Genomic DNA, 16,835 nt, shown 5'->3' on the forward strand with positions numbered 1-16,835 from the left:
AATATTATACAACGTAAAGACACACACTAGGTTCGGTTCCCTAAATATCCAGTTCAGGCATGCACTAGTTGGGGAACGATAGGATAGATGGCTGCATTTAGTGCGTAGGTTGATGGAGGTCAATCTGTCTAATTAGCCAGATGCATTCTGATGAAGACTTTCAGTTTCCAAAGCGTGTTCTCAGTTAAATCTATGTATGTGGACTTGATTAATAATGGACGAATCCCTAGTCTATTCATCTATGAAAAATTAAGGTGCCTTTAAAAATAATAAAAAAATATGTGGTTTGCGCATAAGGGAGTGATTCTGCCCAAGGGTGGAGCGGCAATGTTTGCACAATTCATCCATTTTTCACCATGAAATGCGTGATCAGACAATTCACTTTCAACTTCAAGATGATTTGATTGGGTATTGTGGACTCACATAGGAAACCACTAGTTCTATCTTCTCATTTTCTTTCAATTTATTTGCTACAATTTTAGTTTCATTTGGTTGTAAACTAGAAAAAACCTGGCCAGGGAGGACTAAATGGTCCCCCCGTTGGGTGCACTGCCCATGGAATAACGGATATGGGGCGGACGCATGCGCATTTGACCACCAAAACAGACAAAATATGAACATATTTTCCGTTTATTTGGGTCAGCCCGTTGGAGTTGCCCTGCATACAGTTTTTTCCTTCTCACCGAGATCCACATGTCTAGCCTAGTATATAAATCTCAACTGGTGGCCCCTTGGAATGGTATCTCTCATTTTTCTTGTTTGGCAGCCATTGTGATTCTCATTCTCTCCACAAAAGAGAGCATGGAAAAGGGGAGGGAGCTTTGCGGAGCATGTGTGCGTTCGTGCCTTTTGCGTGCGCACAATTTGTTTGCACGGTTGTACTACATGCCTACATGTGATGGTGATATTACATCAAATCATCCAAAAGTATACGTTTAATATTGGGTGGGTAGTAGATTTGCTTTCCGGGGTTATTTATTGGTCTCACGTGCCGTGCATTGTTGAACGGCGGTTTGTTTGTTCAACTACGCTCAATTGAAGCCTTCACATTCCGAGCAATTTCATCCATTCTCTTATTACTCACGACCTTACCTAACTCTAAGCAAATGGTTGGCTGGGTTCGTTTGTTTTTGTTGACATGGTAGTATGTATCTACGGTGGGTGCTACCCACTTTCCTACTGTACATATTATTTCTTCGCGTAAGTTAGCAATCCGAGGAACAACCACATCCAGTTGGATTAGTCTTCTCATTTTATCACGTCCCCTGAAATTTCCTGGGCTCTAATTCTAACGGCACGCTCCCAGACCGGCGTGCGCCTGCAAGTTGTGACCGTTGATCCGTCCTGTTGTTCATGGTTTTAAACTTGAACTAATATATACTGTTGCCATTCGGCGTGACTTGGACGTAGCAGCGCGCAAATTCAACCAAAATAATGTCATTTTCAATTTCAACTTGTGTGGCTAGTGCCTAGAGGGTTGATCTCGCTCCACAAGTTGCTGTATTTTGCCGAGGAAATATGGAACAGCTAGCCTGTCGTGATATTGTATGCCGTTGAACTTGCCCGCTCAATGGTCCAACGGACGTCATGGAGCTTCTACGCGTGTGTGCATCACTGTGACTCCGTAAGCAACGAATGACAAATAACGCACAATACGTCAATACCGTATATATATTTCAAACAGAAAGAGCAATATGATTAAGTAGAGATGTACACGAACGATGACTTAGTAATCACACGGTGTTAGTCCTCAGCGACGTGCGAACCACATTTTTGTCTCAAAACTACTGTATACGCCTGTCTAGCTAGTCTAGGTACACATTTTTGCATTCTGGCATGGATAAGGTGGAGCGGTGCGACATATGTATACGCCAGTATAGTGCGGAGGGGATATGTATGACAGGGACGTGTACATCTTTCCCTAATAAATAAACCAAGGGCGGTGCTAGGCGTCATCCGGCTGATTTCTTCAGGAAATCCGTCGGGTAGGTGGCCGTCCGATCTATCCCGCCCAAGCCGTTCGATGGGTCAACGCTTCGTCGCTTCCTTCCTCCCCCGAGTTCGTCGGTCCGTCGCTTTCTTCCTCCCGAGCACACGCAGCAGTTCGCTGCTACGTCGCCGACGGCAGCAAACGCAAGGCAGCCCACGACGGATGTTACATCGCAGCACAGGTGGCCGGCGACGGATGTTGCGACGCAGCCCGGCGAAGCTCCAATGCAGCGCAGGGGTGCAGCAAAAGCTCCAAGGGAGGCCGGCGAAGCTCCATTGCAACGCCATGGCCGGTCCGTCGCGGTCGTCGTAGCAGCACCGGCGGAGCTCCATTGCAGCGCCGGAGTTGCAACCGCCATGGCCGGCCCGTTGCAGCACCGACAGAGCTCCATTGCATCGCCGGAGTTGCAACCGCCATGGCCGGTCCGTCGCGGTCGTCGTAGCAGCACCGGCGGAGCTCCATTGCAGCGCCGGAGTTGCAACCGCCATGGCCGGCCCGTCGCAGTCGCCGACGCAGCACCGACGGAGCTCCATTGCAGTGCCGGAATTGCAACCGCCATGGCTGGCCCGTCGCGGTCGCCGACGCAACACCGACGAAGCTCCATTGCAGCCCGATGACCGTGCCAGCGCTCCAATGCATCAACGGCGAACGGCGGAGCTCCGCTGTAGCCTAATGACCACGGCGGCGATCCAATGCATCAACGGCGGAGCTCCATTGCAACCTGATGACCGCGGCGGTGCTCCATTGCAGCCCCGGCGAGCGACACAACGCAGCTGTTGTAGCACCGAAGAAGAGCTGCATCACCGCGCCCCTGTGCCTCTCTGCAGCGGCGTCAGTGCTGCATCGCCGGTAGTCATCGGCGACCCCCCATCGCGCATCATTGACGAGTGCTGCAAACGCAGCGCCGGGAAGTGGGCTTGGGCAGCTCGCGTTGCAGCCAGGGGTAGCGGCGCATTGGCAGCTTGGGAGGCGCATCGATTTGGAGTTTGGGTGCCGTTGCTTGGAGCGCATCCATGGCCGCGGGAGTAGAGACCGTGCGGTGGTGGCGGCGGCCAGAGCAGGGAGCGGGCGGTGGGGACGAGGAGAGAAAGGGGATCAACCGAGCGGGCGGTGGAAGAGACGAGAAGATAAGCAGGGAGCGGGCGGTGGGGACGAGGAGAGAAAGGGGATCGACCGAGCGGGCGATGGAAGAGACGAGAAGATAAGGTTTCGTGGGCGGGCCTAACCGGGACACGTGTCGCTCGTAGCGAGCGGTTTAAGCGAGGCTGTTTTCATCCGGTTGGTAACAAACGTTTTCCATAAACCAACTATTGTTTCTGATCGTACGTCGTTAGCAAGTTTTGCAAAAAAGCCCTTCTATTGTTCAGAAAACAACCCGCAGTCCCTGTTTAAGTGAATATCTAAAAAGAACGATTCGTTTTTGCACAAAACACCCTGTCGTATGGAGTATTCAGCCCGCGGTTCGCGTAGATTTGTAAAGAAAAAAAAACGACCACAGGAGGACCACGGGCTCGCCTCCTCCCCCTCTCACCCACGCCGCCGCCACCACCACCCACGCCGGCTGCTTCCGGCGACCTCCGACGCCGCGCAGCACGCCCCCGAGCTCCCCACGGTCCGCGCCTCCCTCCCCTCCGTCCAGATTCTCCGCTCCGGTCCTCTACCGCCCGCTCGCAACCCCCCCCCCCCCCCCCCCCCCCCCCCCCCCGTGGCTAGGGTTTCGGGCAGGGCTTCGCCGGCGCGTCTCCGACGGACCCAGGTTCGTGCGTCCCTCCTTCTTGGCCTCCCTTCAACTCTCTATAACTGATGCATTTTGGCTGCTGATCGAGGTCGCTGCTGGCCTGCAACTCTCTGTATGTGTCTTGTGTTAGGTACAATTTCTATTTTTTTTCTTCTGTATGTGTTGAATTCAATCCTTAAACTGATGCATCTTACTACCTGTTTCATGTTTAGAACAGAAGATGAAGAAACAGTTTCATGTTTTGATGCCTTTAAGTGTTGGTTCATTGATTAACTATCTCACTTATGTTGTGGGAGGAGCAGATGAGCCAAACCATCGATTTTGTATTCTTCTGACCCGGGGTTTGCCTTCCATACCCCGGTCAGTTCCGTCTTTCTGCGTATGCGTAACATGTATCAGGTCACCAAATTGCTTTAGGGACGTTCCTGCTGGACGCAATCAGCGGCCAGCAGCAGGTCAATCAAGCCATGTGTTGGAAGCATCTTGGATTTGGTCTATGGCTAGCGTGTAGCATGGACGTTTTAATAATGCAGTGTGTCTGCAAACCAAGGCTACTTCTATGTTACTGTGTTAGGCCAGTTACATTGTAGTGTGAATTAGGTCTGACACTGTTAAATTGATGAACCAACTGGGATCTTATTAACTTCGGCATGTGATGTTTTTTGTTTCGAATGATTTCTATTTCAAATGGTCACCATATGAAGTTATAATCATTTTTTTCCGTTCATTCTCATCACGCCATTTGATTCACAACCTGCAGGAATTTTTTGTGAGTGTCAAGGGGATATCTGCCTCGGAAAATCAGGTTGCTGAAATCACCAACGAAACTGATGGTAGGAAAGTAGACCCGAGCAAGACCGATATAACCCCCGGAATGCAGGGTGAGGAGGAACATAACAAACTCTCCGGGAAGGAAACTGCTCTATGATACAGACAACAAAGAAGAAGATGAAGAGGGTAACAGTAGAAGCCGGAACCTAACAATCACCGCTGCGAAGTATGAGGAGGTGTTTGAAGAAGCTCACCCCGCCATTCCCACCAAGCAGGTTGAAAACAAATGCCCCAAGCAATACACCAACTGATCGAGCTACACAAATTTCCCCACACGTCACAAGAGGCTGTGTACCTCTTCGGTACAGGCTACTGGTACCAGCCAGAACACCTCGAGATGGTTTGTGATGAGTTTCTGCTCTAGGAATGGCTGGGCGCTGCTGCTCGAGAGATAGGCGTTGATTGCTGCCATTTAGGGCTTGATTGAGCTGCTGCTAGAAAGAGAGAGAGAACAGAGAGGGAGAGACAGGGTTCCAATGCTTACTGATCTGGTTTTGGTGAGCAAAAAATGAGAAATAGGAGAGGAACAGAGAGAGCAGAGAGATAGAGAGCACAGAGAGAGAGGCACACATCACTGAACCCTTTGGATTCTAATCCGTCTGCTCGTACTCGACCGTTCGCTGCAACTTTGTCTGACCTGAGGTACATACTACGGTGTCATCAATTGCATCTGTCATCAAAGACTACTTATTAATTTTGTATGTTCTTTAGTATATGCTCTTTAAGCTCTGAACAAGTCAATGCCTGAAATACCACATGTAGTCATTGCAAGATGATCTTCGGGAAAGACAATAATTACAAGTAGCGATCAAAGGAGATAAAGCTAGCTAAATTTTTATCTAGGAAGAACAGCTGCTGTATGACAGGAAAAATTTAAGAAAAGATAAACTAATATCATGGTGATGGCATTAATTGACTATTTTGTAAGTAGCAATCAAAGGTGATAAAGGTAGCAAATTTTTTATCTAGGAAGAACAGCTGTTGTGACAGAGAAATGAAAGCTAAATATACAAGTATATACTTGTTCGTGTCTATCAATTTAATTTCATGAGTATTTCAAATTCATTCTTCTTACTTCTTCAGATAATACAGTATATGCTACTTTTGTTCAGGTATATACTTCTTTTTACCACTTTTACTTTTTCTCAGCGGATTCATGCATGCTTCTCCTCATAGGTTTCCCTTAGTTCAGTACTTAATTTTTTTGGTGTATACTTTCTCCTCGTCAGAGTATACGTACAACAAGACAGAAAGAAACATATACTGTTGATCGATACTGAAATATCATATGGAAGATAGCCCTCTCTTCTATACCCCATTGCGAAAAGTAGTATACTATCAATTGAAAACACACCATATACTCCTTTCGGACAATGAGTATACACTGATCGTTATTGCGAGTATCATAGGTATATACTCTGAGAATAGTTGTATATATCCCATTTGAAAAAATAAATATGTATATACTCCTTGCAAACTACTCATCATTTAAACGTTTTTACATAACATTGTCCGTCTAGATACAATAACTAATTAGTATTTTAATAACTTAAATTGCATGGCTTGATCGTCTGTTTGAGTCTTCTCTTATGTATGAGTGCACCATGTGTGGGTTAATTTTTTTGGGTCTTCTAATTCTCTGCGGTAATTTGCATCTATATTTGTGCTAATTGGCAAGGTGCATGAATAATGATTTATCTAAGTTTTTTGCTTAATGGAAAGGCCTTTTCAGTTAAAAAATCCTACTGATTTGATCAAGAGAACATGCGTCTGTTTTTAAATAGCTGAATTTCTACTTATTTAATTGACTATTGTGGTGTCAAGATCCAATAGCCTTGCTATTAGTTAATGCTCTATTTATATTTTCTTCCAACAAAACAAATGTATGTTTACAGCAAAAAAACTCGTTATTTCCAGCAAAAACAATGGCTCGCTGTCGCCAGGTCGCAGCAAAAGTTTTGGCCGGTCCCATAAGAAAATTAGTTCCAACAAAAAAAGATTGTTGTCGCGGTCACAGGTACTATACTCTACGCCTCCGGAAGATGTGCATTAATGGTTGGCTGTTATAATACATATATGTAAGATTTCATGTTATACCAGCTTAGCAGAACTTCACGGAAATTTGCTAGAGGTGTTGCAACAGCCTTGATCAAATATTATTTTCATTATTCCTTCTTGGTTTGAGACAATAACAGTAGATAATCTTCATCGAAATTTGCTAGAGAAGTTCCAACAGCTTTGATCAAATATTATTTTTATTATTCCTTCTTGGTTTTAGACAATAAAGTATAGAATCTAAATCCTTCTACTTTATGTGTACTTGTAATAGAGCAACGCTTGGTGCAGCTAGCTGCAACAAGGACCAACTTGACTTGATGGGGATACAATCACCAAGAAAGAATCATACCTGAACTTACCTTTATGCATTGCACGAACTACCAAGATATTGTATCTTCCTGTATGATCCGTAACTCATAGACACATGAGTAGCGATGGATACTATTTGGTATGAACAACATCATCATCTTGCAATTCTAACATGTATTCATTAACTTATTTATCCACATAATAGTGATGCATCTTACGTTTCTGTCTATTGTATCTGAATCTAAAATGCAATTAACTCCTTAATTTGCCTTCAGCAGGATTGAGCGATCTGGCATGTAAGCTTAGCTCGGTGGTTCAGATTATCACTGTTAGTCTTCTGGTCGTGGCAATTTTTAGACCTCTTGAGGTAGCTCAACGAATCTGGTGTGAAGCTATGAAGGGATTTTTCTTGAAAACAATACTGAAAGGATACCTTAACTTCATTTTATCCCCTAGATTAGTATACGTATATTCAGTCCCCATTTATTTTAGATGTATAGCTTGCATGACAGTTTTGTTTAAACAGATTTTTGGGGCATTTTGCAATTCTCACATATGTTGTTATCCATGCACTTACTTTTATCATTTCCAGTGTCAATGCTTACAAAATTGTTAAATCTTTTTTTATTGCAGTTCAGCCATGTTTTTCACCAAGGATTCAACTTGCAAGCATCTGAATCTTATGTTGTCCGATTCACTCTGCATGTTAATTCACAACTTGCAAGGTAATTTATATATTTAAATTAATCATTTTTCTACAATGACAGTGAACATGTCATTTCTAAGCACCGCCATGCACTTTTTATTTCATGTTGATAACAGGGGCGATGCTTTGCGAAATGTCTGAACGAGATAGATAGATAGATAGAGATAGAGAGTATGTGAGTGATGGAGCACGATGTGGTCTTAAGCCATTAGACTAAGGGGAGCTAATTTTTTTCTCCCATTGCAACGCACGGACATTTTTCGCTAGTCTCTACCTAATAATAAAGCACATAGGATTTCTGCCCGTCCATCATGCCAATTTGCAAAAAAGCCCCTACATTTTCATGAAATCAACCCGCAGTCCAGATTTAAGTCACACCGAACCGCTATTTTACAGTTTTTTTTAAAAACCCTGACTTTTTAGGTATTCCATCCGCGGATCATATTTAAGTCAACAAATGCTTTTCTAAACCATCCATATCTTTTAAACCGTAACTCCGATTTAAACATGTTATATATGAAATTTGCTTAAAAAAATATTTAGAATATGAATATAAGATTATTTTAACCTGTTAAGTATTTATAAATATTATTTTGGAAGATATTTAATTCAAACAAATGGTTTTCTAAATTATATGTATCTTTTAAACCGTAACTCTGATTTTAATATGTTATATATGAAATTTGATTAGAAAAATGTGTGAAATATGTATATGATGTTAATTTTACCTGTTAAATATTTTTTGGAAGCAAACTTATAACAATAGCGCACGATCCATTTTTCTTTCATACAGGCGGCGATCCGGATTGCAAATAAATACCCACTATAATCATATAGGAAAAAGAAAACATCGAGAACTACACATGCATACCTCTGAATACGTCGCAGGGGAAAACAACAGATTTCTCATCGCGAGTGTGAGAAAGCGAGAGAGAGAGAGGGAGAGGGAGGGAGAGACGTCTTAGGATTAAACACATTCTAACACATTTACAACAATTTTAGAAAATAAATTCTTTGACGAAAACAATATTTTTATTTGTGAATATTTCGCTAAAATAAGAATGTTCTTTGAATGTGGAACATTTTACAAAATTTAATTTTCATAAAAAATCTCAAGCAATTTTGAAAAACACAATTTTCTTAAAAACAAAAGGAACATTTTTAAAATGTTAAGAAAATTCTGAAACGATATTTTTTTAAACCGTAACAACGCACGGTCATATTGTGGAGATGGACCTATTGTGGTCTTGAGTGATGGTTGTTGGGTTAAAAGCGTGTGTTTTGTTTTCACTCCCATTGTAACGCACGGGCTCTTTTGCTATACATATAGAAATACTTAGCGCAGAAGGAACCAAGGGCAAGGGGTGCAATTTACCGGTTCCGTATGCCATTGCAGCAGCCGGGGAGATGAGATGACCGATGAGACTACGCTTTTTCATCGTCATCCGCACCGTTCGTCCACCATGATTAGCCAGGTTGGCGCAGCCGTCGCGTATATCTATTGTTGCTCCGTCATTTTTTTTGGCTGACGTCGAACCTTATGTTCTTATACGTGCTCAACGCAGCTTAAGACATCTACTAGTTGGCATCTTCCAGCGCCTTCTTTCTTTAATCAGACTATAACCTGCACTGCATCCCGCTAATGCTCCCTTCTAGGAAGCTTAGGGCAGTGGTACCTTGTGAAACACGAAGAACAAACGCTAGCAACGCTGAAGCCGGCCGCCAAAAAGAGAAGAAAAAACCGAAAAGGAAATCAGATCAGAATGCCTTTTCCTACGAAGAGATCAGCGGCGATGTACACGCTTGGAGAAAAGAAAAGGCTTTTGTCATTGGCCACTACTAGAAGAAGGACGAGGTTGGCAACGAAGGCAAGCCACCGTGAGGTTACCGCGCGAACGGATGGCATTGGCACGTCGTCTGGCTCCGGACTGTGTGCGCCGTGCGCCCTACTCCGGCGCACGCTCCCCTGCATTCCCTACGAAGTCACTGCGTGCGTATGTATGTATCACCGTTGACGCAAGGAAGACACGGCGCCGCGGCGCACACTGCTTGGCGATGGGTTTGCTGGAGATCGATGCCATGGCTCTGCTGGGAGCCTGGGAGTGTTACCTATCAGGCTACCACTATTTTTTTTTTGCGGGTGGAAATCAGGCTATCACTATCAGCTGCTGTTTGACTTTTTTGTTTTCGAAAACACGCTTCTGTCTGTCTGTCTGTCTGACTAGACTTGCTGTTTTCCATTCTTCTGGAGCTTCTGACGAGCGGGTTGCCTCACATGAATTCCGTCACACGTTTGCGCGTTTTTTTCCCTCTAAAAAGTTATCCAATTTTTTTTTACAGAAATGACGAGATCTATAATAAAGGTTCGTCGCAAGTACTCCCTCCGTTTCTAAATATTTGTTCTTTTAGAGATTTCAAATGAACTATCACATACGGATGTATATAGACATATTTTAGAGTGTGGATTTACTTATTTTGCTCTGTATGTAGTCACTTATTGAAATCTATATAAAGACAAATATTTAGAAACGGAGGAAGTACAAAACATCTTAGATATAATAAAAATTACAATGACATTCCAAGACAAAAAATGCTACACCTACGTAGCAGGTTACGTAAAGCTACGTAACATTCCTTCCTAACTCCAATCATATCCCATTGATTTTGCCGGGCAGGCTCAGGTCTTATCTTGTTCCAATCAAATCAGACCATGTGAGCGTAAGATCCGTAAGAGATTTTATGTAGATGTAGCAAAGCTCTTTGAAAGAAGATGCGGTGCCCCCATGTTTGGTTTTGGTAATTGATGACAATCTCTATGGACTAATGGTTGCCTTGAGTTATATTTGAAGGATTTGTCCATAGGCATTTCTTGAAGTCCATGTGTTGGTTTCAAGGAGTTTATGTGATGACCAAGGTGTTATTAAGGAATTATCCAAAGATTGGTCATGTGAGAGTAGAGCTTATTGCAAGCATGTCTTGAAGAAGAAGATTGTGTGATCATTCATGTTTACCTTCAAGACATCATCCAAATGAAGAGAGTTGGAAAGAGTCAAGGTTGATCAAGACTAAGTCAAGAGTGAATCAAGTTGATCAACACACAAAGCGCACAAGATGTACCGAGAGGGGTCAAGCGATCCCATGGTGTGGTAAGCATTGTCGATTACGCTTTGTGTACTAACCCATGATCTTCGTGAGAGTTCTTTGTGGGGTTAGTTCGCGGTGTGCAAGTTCAAGTGAAGCATCATGAAGAGATCAAATGCTTGAAGCTTGCCGTCCATTGTGGCGACAATGGACTTGTGAAGATGTTGCGGTGCGCAAGTTCAAGTGAAGCATCATGACGAGATCAAATGCTTGAAGCTTGCCGTCCATTGTGGTGACAATGGACTGGTGAAGATGTGCGGAAGAGTGGCTCACCCATAGTGGAGTATGGGGGAGCAATCAACTAGTCTTCATCGAGCCAACACAACCAAGAAAGGTGGTCCAACTTGAGGGAGTCAAGGTCGTCATCATCTAGCTCAAGTGGACCATGTGCAAGGCAAAGGTTTGCTCTTGATAGGTTTTCTATTTTACCGGTCTCATGATGGTAGTTGGGAGACCGGGTTATAGGATCGATTGCCGTACTATCAAGGGGGGCTCTCGATGAGTAGCTTGATCGTATCGTTCATAGAGAGCTCAAACCATTGCATCCTTGCATCATCTTTGTTGGTTCTTGTTTGGTTCTTCTCTTTGTGAGTTTTGGAGCTTATGGTCATCTTGATGACAAGCTCGAGTTCATCGAAAACGGAGTTCACTCGCATCTTCTATGATGTTTTCGATGTTGGAGGTTATGCCGGTTCTTCTCGGTTGGAGGTTTCACTCCTCTATTTTTGGCATACCTCCCCTGCCTCTTCTTACTATAACCAGTCGCTGTTTTGATGCTACTCGCCTTTCTCAATCCAACAAGCTTGAGTTTGCTCAATTCGGAGCTCATATGCAGAAGTTATGGCAGTTTTGGTTTCCTAGCGGTAGTACCGCGGCCAGAGCGGCAGTACCGCTTATCACCCCAAGCGGTAGTACCGCTGTCCAAAGCGGTAGTACCGCCTATGGCCATAAGCGGTAGTACGGCTACGGTTCCGCGCTGGTACCGCCTCGATTTTGGGTCTTGCATTTTTCGTGTCGAGTTTTGCAGTAGTTGCACGGCAGTAAGGCACGGCAGTTCCACCTATAAGCGGTAGTACCGCCTATAAGCGGTAGTACCGCTCCGGTCGGGCGGTAGTACCGCTACTGTTTTTTGGTCCCGTGTTCTGCTCCTCCAGCGGCAGTACCGCTGGGGTGCGCGGTAGTACCGCTTATAAGCGGTGCTACCGCCCCAAGGTTCATGTTTGGTTGCTCCTTTTCCCTACTTCTTCCGCCAGAGCGGTAGTACCGCTCGTGGAGCGGTAGTACCGCTCGTGTGCGGGCTGAGCACATAACGGTTGGATTTTTCCCCTTCTATAAAAGGGGGTCTTCTTCCCCATTGAACCTTATCTCTCTTGAGCTCGTGTTCTTCCCCCATTGTTGACCTTCTTCGAGCTTGCTAACTCTCAATCCCTCCATGGATTCTTGCTAGTTTTTGAGGGAAAAGAGAGAGGAGATCTAGATCCACATTTCCACCAATCACTTTCTCCTCTATGTGAGGGGAACCCCTTGGATCTAGATCTTGGAGTTCTTGGTGTTCTCCTTCTTGTTCTTCCTCTCATTCTCTTTCCTAGCATTAGTTGCTTCGGTGGGATTTGAGAGAGAAGGACTTGGGCACTCCGTGTGCCCTTGCCATTGCATTTGGTGCATCGGTTTGAGTTCTCCACGGTGATACGTGGAAGTTACAAGTTGAGAAGCTTATTACTCTTGGGTGCTTGGTGCCCTTGAGCTTGTTCCTCTTGGGTGCTTGGGCGCCCTAGACGGTTGGTGGTGTTCAGAGCTCAATCATTGTGGTGTAAAGCTCCGGGCAAGCGTCGGGGTCTCCAATTAGGTTGTGGAGATCGCCCCGAGCAATTTGACGGGTACCGGTGACCGCCCCCAAGGGTTGCCAAAGTGTACGGGTTCGGTGACCGCCCCCAAGGGTTGCCATTTGTACGGGTTCGGTGACCGCCCTCAAGGGTCCCTTAGTGGAATCACGGCATCTTGCATTGTGCGAGGGCGTGAGGAGATTACGGTGGCCCTAGTGGCTTTTTGGGGAGCATTGTGCCTCCACACCGCTCCAAACGGAGATTAGCATCCGCAAGGGTGTGAACTTCGGGATACATCGTCGTCTCCACGTGCCTCGGTTATCTCTTAACCGAACCCTTTACTTACGCACTTTACTTTGTGATAGTCATATTGTTTCTTGTCATATATCTTGCTATCACTTAGTTGTTTATCTTGCTTAGCATAAGTTGTTGGTGCACATAGGTGAGCCTAGTTGTTGTAGGTTTTGTGCTTGTCAAATTAACCGCTAGGTTTATTCCGCATTTGTTCAAGCCTAAACCGTAATTATTTTAAAGCGCCTATTCACCCCCCCTCTAGGCGACATCCACGATCTTTCAATCTTCCGAGACCAATGATTGACCATTACTACCGCCAGAACGAGTCGTCGACGTGCCGCTGTCGCCACTCCTCTACCGGAGCCGGTTTGACCTTATCAATGACAACTGAGAAGTCTTCGTGCACGTGCCTATAAGCACCGGCGCCATGGAGCCGCTATCACCGCTCCCCTACCGGAGCCGGCTTGACCTTGTCAATGACAACTGGGAAGTCTTCATGCACGTGTTCCTCGGGACCAGCGCCCTGGAGTCGCGGTCGTCGTCATTGAACCCTTTCATAGATCTAAAGCACCTCACACCAAATATCGTCACATGACGAGAAACCCTAACCTCAGTGAGCTGCCGACGCCTTGTTGTCGCTGCTATCCTATCGGAGTTAGCCTGACCTTATCGATGAAAATTGAGAAGTCTTCGTGCACATGCTGCTACTTCTTGAGTTTGCGTTGATTTTTTTCCTTAAAGAGGAAAGGGTAATGCATCAAAGCAGAGATAAGTATTTCTCTCAGTTTGAGAATCAAGATATCAATCCAGTAGGAGATAACGCACAAATCACCGAATACCTGCACAAACAATCAAACAACTTACACCCAACGCGATAAAGGGGTTGTCAATCCCTTCACGATTACTTACAAAAGTGAGATCTGATAGAGATAGATAAACGATAAAGTTAATATTTTTGGTATTTTTGGTTTATAGATCGGAAAATAAAAAATTGCAAAATAGTAGATCGAAAACTTATATGATGGAAAATAGACCCGAGGACCATAGGTTTCACTAGAGGCTTCTCTCAAAAAAGCAAATAATATGGTGGGTGAACAAATTACTGCCGAGCAATTGATAGAAAAACGCAAAGTTATGACGATATCTAAGGCAATGATCATGAATATAGGCATCACGTCCGTTTCAAGTAGACCGAAACAATTCTGCATCTACTACTATTACTCCACACATCGACCGCTATCCAGCATGCATCCAGAGTATTAAGTTCATAAAGAACGGATTAATGCATTAAGTAAGATGGCATTATGTAGAGGAATTAACTCAAGCAATATGATGAAAACCTCATCTTTTTATCCTCGATGGCAACAATACAATACGTGCCTTGCTGCCCCTACTGTCACTGGGAAAGGACACCGCAAGATTGAACCCAAAGCTAAGCATTTCTCCCATTGCAAGAAAAACCAATCTAGTTGGCCAAACCAAACCGATAGTTTGAAGAGAATTACAAGGATATCAAATCATGCATAAAAGAATTCATAGAAGATTCAAATAATATCCATAGATAAGCTGATCATAAATGCACAATTCACCGGATCTCGGTAAACACATCGCAAAAAAATATTACATCGAATAGATCTCCAAGAACATCGAGGAGAACATGGTATTGAGAATCAAAGAGAGATAAGAAGCCATCTAGCTACTAGCTATGGACCCGTACGTGTGTGATAAACTACTCACGCTTCATCGAAAGGGCAACAGAGTTGATGTAGAAGCCCTCCGTGACCGAATCCCCCTCCGGCAAGGTGCCGGAAAAGGTCGCTAGATGGGATCTCACGGGTACAGAAGGTTGCGGCGGTGGAAAAGTGTTTTCGTGGATGCCTCTGGTGGTTTGGGGATATTTGGAAATATATAGGTCAAAGAATTAGGTCAGGAGGCTCACGGGGGGCCCACAAGGGTGGGGGCGCGCCCTCCGTCCTAGTGGCCGCCTCGTGGCTCCTTCGACTTCATCTTCAAGTCTCTTGGTTGTCTTCTGGTTCAAGAAAAATCATCGCGAATGTTTCATTCCGTTTGGACTCCGTTTGGTATTCCTTTTCTGCGAAACTCAAAACAAGGAAAAAATAGAAACTGACACTGGGCTCTCGGTTAATAGGTTAATCCCAAAAATAATATAAAATAACATATTAATGTATATAAAACATTCAAAACAGATAATATAATATCATAGAACAATTAAAAATTATAGATATGTTGAAGACGTATCACATGCCCCTAAAGATCAATACTCTAGAGCCCCTGAAGCACATGACACCAAATATTGTCGGCACACACGCATGTTGAGAAACACTCTAACCTCGCCGTCCCAAGGAGACGACATGAATAATTCGAATATTCTTGGATTAATCTGTATGTGTCAGCACTATCAGCAATATTTTTCTTCCTCTTATTACATCTTAGAATTTGCAAAAATATTCGTCTTTTCTAATCATATCGGAAGACATGCAGAATGTTCTGAATTTTGTCAACGGTGTGTTCTCAAGGGAGCTCCTTTTTTCTATACCACCTTCATCCTGGTTTATTGATCTTCTTTGTAATTTGTGTCAAATTTTGATCAAAGAGTTAACTAACAAACTGTTAATGCATGTCAACAAAAATTATACCGTTGGATTCGTATTTGAACATAATTTTCAATGATATAATTTTGATGACATGCGTGAACATTTTGTTAGTTAAATTTATGATCAAAATTTAGCACGGAGTACAATAGGGACCAATAAACCAGGACATAGGTAGTACATCAATCAAGAGAGCTCCTGTTGTTTTAAATATATACGTTCTGGATTTTAAAATTCCCAAAAGTTTAAAAATATCCATGAATTTATAATATTCCAAAAACATTTTGAAATGTTTATAGATTTTCAAAAAGATTCTGAATTTGAAAAGGGCTGACCTATGTAGTGTGCCGGACATCCAGGTATAGAGATTGGTCGACTTCCATGTGAGTATGCGTAGAACAGGATCCGCCGATTTTGAAATATGTGAGGGGCTATACCTTGCTTGTAGCGAGGTGAATGATGTGCTCACCTCAGCCTCCCCCCCCCCCCCCCCCCCCCCCCTCCCCACCAAGTTGGAGGACCGCTGGCTCTTTAACACAAGTGTTTTTATTACTTTATTTACCTTTCTAAAATGGGAAACTATTTTCCTTGATAAATTTTATAAATAATGCCCATTTAACTTTTTATATAATGTAGAGAAAATGTTTGTGTTGGTCAAAATTACTGATAGCACTAATAAAATGTATGCGTCATTTTTAAAGTGTTCACGTGTTTCAGAAAAATGTTTGTGAGATTTAAAAAAATCACGCTTTTAAAAAATTATTGTGACATTTAAAAAAATATTTATCCAATATAAAAAGTTCAAATAATTCAAAAAATGTTTTATAAATTCAAAATGTATGTGACATTTTTAGAAAATGTTCACGCATTTCAAAGTTATGTTCGTGACATTTTATAAAAATATTTACACAATGGAAAAAATGCTCGCATAGTTTAAGGAAATGTTTCATGCCATTAAAAAATCAGTGTGTATTTGAAAAATATGTAGCATGTATTTACAATATATTCAAAGACATGTATTTAAAAATGTTCAACTTGCATCAATAAAATGTTATGAGTGAATTAGAAAAATGTGTGAAGATAATCACTACTATTATGTGGGCTATTTGGCATTCTCGTAATCGTGTGAAGCATGGCTAAGATGGGAGGGGTCCTACCACTACAATCAGATTAACAAAGGAGGCGCTTGCTCTCCTTCATCTTCCTCGGAAAACACCCCGCTATCTTGCCAGGCTTCGGCTGGTGTACTCCCAATCAGGGTATTATCAAGATCACGACCGACGGGGCATTTTATACTGTTGGTCAGGATGGCGAGGGAGGTGTTGCACACTCG

At 43.5% G+C, this 16,835-nt stretch overlaps 1 long non-coding RNA gene across 2 annotated transcripts; it reads left to right on the top strand.

Moving 5' to 3' along the window:
• Positions 1 to 3,442: 3,442 nt before the first annotated feature.
• On the top strand, positions 3,443 to 15,858 carry LOC109758320 (uncharacterized). 2 transcript variants are annotated; one of them, XR_012205539.1, is made up of 5 exons: positions 3,443 to 3,746; positions 4,489 to 7,293; positions 7,560 to 7,651; positions 7,749 to 9,107; positions 9,198 to 15,858. It is a non-coding gene; the product is annotated as an uncharacterized lncRNA (long non-coding RNA). The 2 variants fall into 2 exon arrangements; XR_012205538.1 differs by having other exon boundaries at positions 8,963 to 15,712.
• The last annotated feature ends 977 nt before the right edge of the window (positions 15,859 to 16,835 follow it).

This window comes from Aegilops tauschii, chromosome 3 (genome assembly GCF_002575655.3).
Source record: "Aegilops tauschii subsp. strangulata cultivar AL8/78 chromosome 3, Aet v6.0, whole genome shotgun sequence".
Taxonomy (NCBI): Eukaryota; Viridiplantae; Streptophyta; class Magnoliopsida; order Poales; family Poaceae; genus Aegilops; species Aegilops tauschii.